This window comes from Sorex fumeus, unplaced genomic scaffold (assembly GCF_029834395.1).
Source record: "Sorex fumeus unplaced genomic scaffold, SorFum_2.1 ptg000052l, whole genome shotgun sequence".
Lineage (NCBI taxonomy): Eukaryota > Metazoa > Chordata > Mammalia > Eulipotyphla > Soricidae > Sorex > Sorex fumeus.
In genome coordinates, this window is record NW_026606109.1 from 477,583 (window position 1) to 486,992 (window position 9,410).

Sequence of the window (9,410 nt, forward strand, 5' to 3'; positions counted from 1 at the left end):
CTGCAACCTCATGTGGTGCGGCAGGAGCAAATCACACATGTACACTCGTTCCTAGGCTAAGTGTGACAGCCTCCGCCCAGGAAGTCACGGAGAGCAGGTCGCCATGGGTGTGGATGAGCGCGCAGTGAATAAGTGAAGGAAACATCATGAGATCCACTCAGGCGCTGCTCTCCAGCTCATTATTCCATGGTTTCATCTGACCATTTCCATGTGGACCCATCTTCCGGAAGGCGGATTGTATGGATGGCCGGGTGGGGAAATGAATCTTTAGTGGGTGAGATGACTTTTGGATGCAGCAATGAGCTAGTGAATGTTCAACAACCTGCTCTCTCAAGAGAAGAGGGTCTGGATTTATAGCAGCTACCAATTTCCGCCGTGCAAATGAGCCCGTCCTGGGGTGGGGATGAGACCCAGACCAGTTAGCTGAGCTCACAGCAGTGAATGGCCAGGGGTGGTTCCCCACCATGGGCTACTGCACGCCTTCCCCTTCCCCCTGGAAAGCCACTCACACTCCTCTGGTCAGTGAGCAGCAGTGGAATAAGCACTATGGCCAAAAGCAGTTTCAATGGTCCCTTTGTTCCCCCGACACTCTTCCTCCTCCTCCTCCTCAGACCTTCCCACTCATCATCCTGTTGTTCTAGGGTCACAGCATTATGGTCTGGCCTCACCAGTGAACAGCCCACAGTGCAGCAGCCCAGAACCTGAGGTGGCAGGAACACAGCTTGAATCAGACCTGGAGTGCTGGCTGCTGTCTTTACTCTTGTTCTTTATTTCCAGAGATGGGGGTAATGCAACATGCTCTTCAAAAATGTTCCAGGTATGTTCTCAGTCACTCTAGAATCTGATGGAACAGAGTATTGGCCTTAGGTCTGGCCCAGCAAGAACCTTTCCTCCTGTATCTGTGTGCCCATAAGGAATCCAAGTTAACGACAAGAAGTGGGAGGTGGCAGGGGATGGGTAGAGATGAACAATCAATGACCTCTGGGTGCTGAGGGAGCTCTTCTAGTAGCCCAGCCTTCTAGGTAACTTCCTGGCACTGCACGTGAACAGAATCTGCTGAGCCACTGAGCCGCTGTGTCCAACTGCACATCTGTGACCTCGAGGGCTTCCAGTCACTGGGCTAGTCCTCTCCACCATCATGGTAGCCAACCTAAAAGCACATTGTATATAAAAGTCTCAGCCTACAGTCTGTGCCTTCAGTTTTGCTCTGGTGTAATCAATAACTTGTCATATATAACTAAGACAAACGCTACATAATGGCCCCATGTTTATTAAGCCAATATATGGTTTGTGGGGAATTCCTTGGCATTGTTTGTATGTGGTATAAATATTTTAAGATTGCGCCTGTAACAGGAGTTTCTGTATATATTACACAGAGTTCTCTTTTATCCGGTTTGAAGAAGGAGTATGAAGGAGCGGATGCAAATTGTCTAAACAAACATGTTTCTTCCTCCAGATGGGCGGATTGCCCTCACTTTCTCCTGGGGAACCCTGGTGGTCCCAGCCTTTCCGCACAGGTAAGGTACTGCTGGCTTGGAATTGGATAGTATGCGTGGATAGTGTGACATGTTGTGTGGTAAAGTCATAGTGTCATGTGTGTCAGTGTTATAAGGTGTAAAGTTTAAGTTGTGTCAAATTTGTGTTATGTTGCTGTGGAGCAGTGAGGCATGGTGTTCTAAAGTAAGGTGCATGGTACTGTCTGTGCTGTGGTGGTGTGGAAAGAAGAATCTGGGAGATGGTGTTTTTTATGGTGTGTACAATATAGTCAATGTAATCTGTGATGAGTGATGTCTATTGTATGGGGTGTTCTGTGCTGAGGTGACTCATGGTGTATTATCTGTGGTGAGATGTTTCCTGTTGTGAGGCATGATCTGTGTTGAGGTGATGTCTATGGTGACGTCTTTGGTAAAGTTTATTGTCATACGGTGTGAGGTGTTTTCTGTGGTGAGGTGTTGTCTGTTGTGTGGTATTGTCTGTGGTGAGGTGGTGTCTGCGCTGAGGTGTTCTCTGTTGTGTGGTGTTGTCTGTGGTGAGGTGTTGTCTGTTAGGAGTACTGTCTGTATGAGTCTGTTATGAGTCTTGTCTGTGCTGAGGTGTTTTCTCTGTTGTGCGGTGATGGCGTCCAGAGCAGTGCTGTGTTATTCTCTGTCGCCCTCTCTTGTTTAGTGGTGAGAACAATGCAGGGTTCAGCTTGCACCCTGGAGAGACCAAGAAAGGACCGTTGGGTTGAGCAAACACTGACCTGTGGGAAGAAACCAGTCATGCTGCTACTGAGCCTCCTACCTCAGGTGACCAGCCCTCAGCTGCTGCTGTGCAGAATGAGTCAGGGTCTACAGAATGGCTGATACGAATGTCAGCTTCCAGTTTCTCCATCTTCACTCCATATAACCTAGAGGGTGCCACAGTTTCACCTTACCATTGTAGACCATTCAAGAACACCTGGGGCAAGGGGTGAAGGTGAGGGGACAGGATACATGGGCCTCATGTCCTCACCTCCGGACTGGCATGACCACATGGTAGGAAGCCCTTTCCATCGGGGCCTTAGCTGCAGACACAGGCAACGGCCTCCTCCTGTCTGCAGCAACAGTTACAGCGCCCCCTGCCTGCCAGCCCAGGCAAGAACTGGACATGCTCAAGGACAGAAAACTCAGCCACCCACATAGCCTGCACAGGTCAGCACTCTCAACCTGACCCAGCAGGACTGCCGGATGCCTCGCACTTGGTTCTCCTCAGCCATGTGTATAGAAGGCGCAGTCCAAGTCACAGAGCAGCGAGCCTCACCAGGCCCAGACGGGAAAGGGTGAATCCCTCCCTCCTGACAGCCAGCCCCCATAAACAATCTTGGACAATGTCATCTTCACATCTTCACACCGCACATGCACATCTCACATTCACACCCTCATGCTCACACTGCCCTCAAGAATGAGGCTGCAGCAAGCTCCCAGGGGGCACCTTGAGCTCTGCCACCACGCTGGTGTGGGAATGAGGGCACGCGACCACTTTTTCAGACATGCAGTGCCAGGCTGCCAGGAAGAGGAGACAAGAGCCCAGACCAGGAGCCACTGGGCCCAGAGCTCTCCTCCCAGAATTCTAGAGTGTTCTGTAGCACCCACCTTTTTTGGTTGTCAGAGGAGACTAACACAAATGCTTTCCTCATTGTGGAGACACCATGGCTCTGTGAGCAGTCACAAGCATGTCCACAGTGGCACTCCTGCCCTAAGAGCCTGCAGAGGGCGTGAGTTGGAGGTCTCCACGCAAGCACTATCCCGGGAGCAGCTGGGACCTCCTTCTCTTGTTCTCCTTGCAACAGAGAAGGAAGTTAAGCAGAAGGGCACAAACTCCAGGACCATTTTCTCAGGCCATGAGTATAACTGAAGCTGTTTCCAGTCACGTGAGTTCTCTGTGTGAACTGTTTAACAGACATGAAGAGCTAGGATGTTGTGTGTCAGGAGGATGAGCACATTAGGTATCAGGATGTGTGAGTGTATGAGTCGTCCAGCATGCTGTGTGTCAGGACATGTGTGTGTATGAAATTGTCCAGCAAACTCCTTGTCAGGACATGTGTGTGAGCCGCCCAGCACACTGCATGTCAGGACATGTGAGTGTATGGAGCCATCCAACACACTACATGTCAGGACATGTGTGTGAGCCACCCAGCACACTGTGTGTCAGGACATGTGAGTGATGAGCCGTCCAGCACACTGCATGTCAGGACACGTGTGTGAACTGCCCAGTACTCTGCGTGTCAGGACATGTGAGTGTATGAGCCGTCTGGCACACTGTATGTCAGGACATGTGAGTGTATGAGCCATACAGCACACTGCATGTCAGGACATGTATGTGTGTGAGAACTGTTCAGCACACTGCATGTCAGGACATGTGTGTGTGAGAACTGTACAGCACACTATGTGTCAGGATATGTGAGTGTATGAGCTGTCAGCTCACTGCATGTCAGGACATGTGTGTGATAATTTTCCACCATACTGAATGTCAGGACATGTGTGTGCGTGAGAACTTTCAACCACACTGAGTGTCAGGACATGTTATCCACTCACACACCCATCCATCCATCCACCATCCATCCATCCGTCCACCCATCCACCCCTAGCCCTACCCATTCACCCACCACCCATGCATTCATCTACCTTCTATTTACCCTTCCATCTACCGACCATCCACCTATCCACCCACCATCCACACCCTTCTGTCCATTCATCCACCCACCATCCATGTATCCATCCATCCATCCATCCATCCATCATTTCATCTACCTGTCCATCCATCTACCCATCCATCCATTCATCCATCATCCACTCATCCATTTGTCTGTCTATCCATCAATCTGAACCTCCATCTATTCAACCATCCATATTTCCTCCAATCCATCCATCCTCCTGTCCATCCATCCATGCCCCATATATCTGTCTGACCATCCATCCATCCTGTCATTCATGCATCCAACTGTCCATCCATTTGTCCATCCATCTGGAGCCAAGGTGGCTCTGCCCCTCTGCACACCCCACCAGGTCCCTTTGGCTGCCTGCTCCAGTCCACCCAGTGGGGGCACTGCCAGAGGAGACAGGGTATAGGGAGTTAGGACACACAGGCACTGCTCTGGGCTGGGCTGGCCCTTCCGGATAACTCCTCAGCACCACTGGCCTATGCAAACAGCCCTAACCATGCTCTGCCCGTGGTGTTCGCCTCCCCGTCTCACAAGGCCCCTGCCTTTCCTGGCCTCCTCCAGCCTGGCCACTCAGAGAGGTTGACCACTGCCCTGCCTGGGAGGGAACTCAGGCCATAGCCAGGCCCCTTCTGCCCTGCCTGCAGCACATGCGCACTGGCCCTGAAGCCTGCTCACCACAAGGCCATGACCGCCAGGGCTGGGCACGTTGCAGCCCAGGAGCCGGTCACTGGCCCATCTGCCAGGACAGACCTCAGGCCCGAGGGCGGTGCTTGGCACTCAGGGCCTGGGCTGGGCTGCCCCATGCGCCTCGGCAGTCTCAGCCTCCCTGTGAGGCTCTGCGGCAAGCAGGTCCCAGAACGGAGAAGCCGCCAGCCCTCAAGTCCCTGCTCGCCTCCTTATTTCTGGTTTTACTTGGAAAGGGTTGCAGGCACCAAGCTGACTAATGCTGGGGGCCTGTAAGCAGTGTCTGGGTGACCAGCGGCAGTCCTGGCAGTTGTCAGTGGCCCAGAGCAGGGCGCAAGAGTGTGCAGCTGGGGTGACCAAGGTCTCCCGGAGTGAATCCAGAAGTGCTTGGGGACCAGGTGGTGCGGGGGATCGTGCTGAGATCAGCCATATACCAGGCCTAACCCCGTGCTGTCTCTCCGGCCCCTGACTAAATCTTATCTATTCCCTCCAGCCACAGTCCAGATCTGCCACTACCTCCAACCACTGCTCAGGGAGAAACATGTTGGGCGCTGGCCTCTGGCTGGAATCGAAAGTTCCTTTCAACCCCGAGAGAAGACGCTGTCTTCTGATTGCTGGCCTGGCTATCCAGCTCAGGCTTTCTGCCATGCCATTTTGTTGAAGGGACTCAAAATGCTGAAGTCTAGGGAGAAGCTAAGAATATGTCTTCAAACAAAAACTAGGCACTGAAAGACATGCTGGAGAGTGAGATGAAACATAATTACATGCCAAGTTCAAAACATTCTAAAATCTGGTTGAAAAGCTGCTTTATCTCTTAGCAGATCCCAGAATAAAGAATGGGAGTAGGGGCTGGGCTTTAGCTCAAGGGTGGAAATAAGAACCTCGTGTGTAAAGCCAGTGTGATCTCTGCAGCATAAACACAGATGCAGGATCTAAATCACGTGTGCAAGACTTAACATTCAAACTCTACACAGAATCAAGCAAATGTTTTCCCAACACGGTGACACACGTGTCAGCCGCCCATACAATATCAGTAATATCACAATATAGAGATAGTTTGTTATCAGAGTACAAGCCAGTATTAAAAAACCAATTGCTTAAGAAGAGACCATGGGAAAAAATCATCCTATCGATTAGTGAAAAGGTGTCTAGGACTAAATTTAAAAGTGTTGAAATCTTTGCAAGAAGCAACTTAAGTATCCTTGAAAGCAGAACACTTTCTAAGGACCCCGGGCATGAGGAAAAAGAGGGCTCAGTGAAGCATCACCCTGTGGGCCTGTTCCCAACTTGCTTCTCCGACAGCTGCACCATAGGAGGGAGGGTGAGGGATGCTGTGTGTGGTTGCTGGCTGCAGGGAGGGGAGGGGGGAAGGGTGCTGTTTCTATGAGGAGGGAAGAGTGCTGTGTTTGCAGGGAGGGAGGGAGGGGTTCTGTGTCTGAGGGAGGGAGAGGTGCTGTATCTGCGGAAAGGAAGGGTGCTGGGTCTGCAGAAGGGAAGGGTGCTGTGTCCGTGGGAGGAGGGAAAGCAGATGTGTCTGAGGGAGGGAGAGGTACTGCGTCTGTAGGAGAGAGGGGTGCTGTCTGAGGGAGGGAGGGGAGCTGTGTCTGAGGGAGAGAGGGAGGGTGCTGTGTCTGAGGGAGGGAAAGATGCTGTCCGAGGAAAGGAGGGGTGCTGTGTCTGAGGGGACAGGAAAGGCAGAGGCTGACAGGGTGCAGAGTGGACCAGCTAGAGCAGAGACCACCCTGACCCATCCCTGCCTGTGGCTCAGGAGCTGAGCAGAGCGATAGAGGACTCAAGAGCAGGACTGGAAATGTGGGGATGGCACAGAAAGGAGGTGATCCCCAGTGACAGTGACCCCAGGAGTTACTCCCCATAAACGGAGAACACTTTCCCCCTTTCCAGACATGTGTCCAATAGCCCAGCTCTGTCAGGCCAGGCCCAGTCACAGACACATCCACACTTCAGGGCCAGTGGCTCCAGGCTCTGCCTCTCTCCCAGTGCAGCCACTACGGCTCCTGGGACACTGCTCCCTACGCTTATCCCAGGGCAGCCTGCTGTATCTGCGGAAGGGAAGGGTGCTGGGTCTGCAGAAGGGAAGGGTGCTGTGTCCGTGGGAGGGAAAGCAGATGTGTCTGAGGGAGGAAGAGGTACTGAGTTTCAGTGCTCAGTGGGGCATGATCCCAGAGACCCCATGCACAGAGGCTGAGCATCCACTTGGAGTCCAAGGTCCCCATTACCACTTCTCAGTGCAGCAGTGACTAAAGCGCCCATGCTGGCCTCTGTCCAGGGGCTGGGTTGCCCAGAAGGTCTCTGGAGCTGCATCCCCATCCTCACCACAGGCATGTCCCCTTCCCTCTCTGCTGACCGTGTCCCAAGCAGCCTGTTAGCCTGGATCTGCCCGTCTTTTCCCAGCCGTGACGCAGGCTAGACTCTGTGTCCCACTTGTCTCCTGTGGCTCACATTCAACTGCGCATCTCACAGGATTCTGTGTCTCACACTCGACCCCATGTTTCACATTCAATTCCGTGTCTCCCATTTAACCCGTGTCTCACACTCTCCACATCTCATGCTCAGCACTCTCACCTGATTCCACATCTCACATTAGAGTTCATATCTCACACTCAACTGCATCTCACATGCAATTCCACATCTCCCACTCAAATTCAAATCTCACACTCCATTCTGAGTGCCAGAGTAGAATCGGTGTCTCTTACTCGAATCTGTGTCTCAGACTCAATTCCACCTCACTCTCATCTCTGCATCTCACACTCGCTCCCAAGAATCACTTGATTCCCTCACCTTGCAGAGAGAGCAGGGGCCAGCCCTCCTGCCTTCATAGAACTGTCAGAAGCATCAACCTCAGGGCAATCCCCAGTAGGCCAGCATTGCACTGGCCTGCAGCTCAGGAGCTGATCAGAGCAGCACCTTCCTCCCTTGTCCACCAGCAGGGAGGGCCTGATCAGAAAGGGACGTGCAGAGGACGAGCTGGTTTTATGGGTTCTCTGAACCGAGCAGCACAGCCTGGGTGCTCTCTGAGGGGCAGATGCTGCTGCGCTGTGAACAGAGACATGCCTCCAGCAGAAAAGCTGCCCCTCTGCTGCTCTCAGCCACAGAGGCAGGCTGGAGAGTGTTGCAGGAGCCAGGAAGAAAAGCTGCCCTTGGAGGGCAGTAAGAGAAACTGCAGGTGGAGGAGAGATGAAGGGAAGAACTGTCAGAGCCACGGACCTTCTTGATAACAAGTGAGCCTCAGGATGGCAGCAGAGCCCCAGCGGAAAACCTTCTGGATCCAGGGCTGCAGCCTTAGCAACAGTCCACTGAGTGGGGGGCAGAAAGCATGTGCATTGCATGTGCCACGTGTCCTGGGTAGTGGAGGGGACAGGGTCATACATGTGATCATGCGTCCTGGGTGAGGGAGCAGGGTCGTGTGTGATTGTGTGTCCTGGTGGGCAGGATGGTGTGTGTGCACACCACGTATTCTGTGGCATGTGACAGCCCTGCACAGTGACTATGTGACTTGGGAGAGGGTGACACCAAGTATACTAGTATCTCTGGGACCCAGGGGTAAGCATGCGGCAGGTACATGCCTCGCATGTGTAAGACCCTGGCTCTATCCCACTCTTCCCAGGAAAGTTTCGTCTTTGAGGAGCAGGGATACTGCACGTTTGAATCACTCCAATTACTGGAAACAATCCAGATGTGACCAGCAGAAGCAAGCTGGGAGCAGGGCTGGACTGAGAAGCATGAAGTTATGGAAGGAGGCTTTTTTTTTCTTGTCAAGTTCAAACAGTACCTTGTATATCCTTAAAATTAATCCCTTATCAGAGGGGTTAAGGAAAGTGAGCAACTTTTCCCATTCTTTAGGCCATATCTTATATCTTGGTCAGTTTCTTTTCAGGCACAGAAGATTAGTTTAATGCAGTTCCATTTGTTTATCTTTGCTTCTGCTTGCTTGGTCAGTGGCATTTCATCTTTGAAGATGCCTTTAGTTCCAATATCAAGGAGGGTTTTGCCTACATTTTCTTCCATGTACCTTATGGATTTGGGTCTGATATTGAGGTCTTTAATCCATTTTGATCTGACTTTCGTGAATGGCGTTAAAGGTCTGAGTTCATTTTTTGCATGTAGTTATTCAGTTTTGCCAGCACCACTTGCTAAAAAGGCTTTCTTTGCTCTACTTCATATATTTCTTGCTCCCTTATCAAAGATTAGATGATTGTATATTTGAGGATATGTGTCAGGATATTAGATCCTATTCCATTGGTCTGCGGGTTTGTTTTGATTTTCTAATGCCAGCTAGCATGATTCTTTTTTTTTTTAATTCACTGTGAGGTACCATAACAAAAATTTCATCTTTGAACTTCGATCATACGACCATCAAACACCTATCCCTTCACCAGTGCACATTTTCCACCACCAAAATCCCCAGTATTCCCCCTACCACTCCCCCTGCCTGTGTGGCAGACAATGTGCAAAATACTTTCTCTACTTTAGTTACCTTTGATATTTCAAGACCAGTACTACCACCCCTCATACGGCCGAAAAT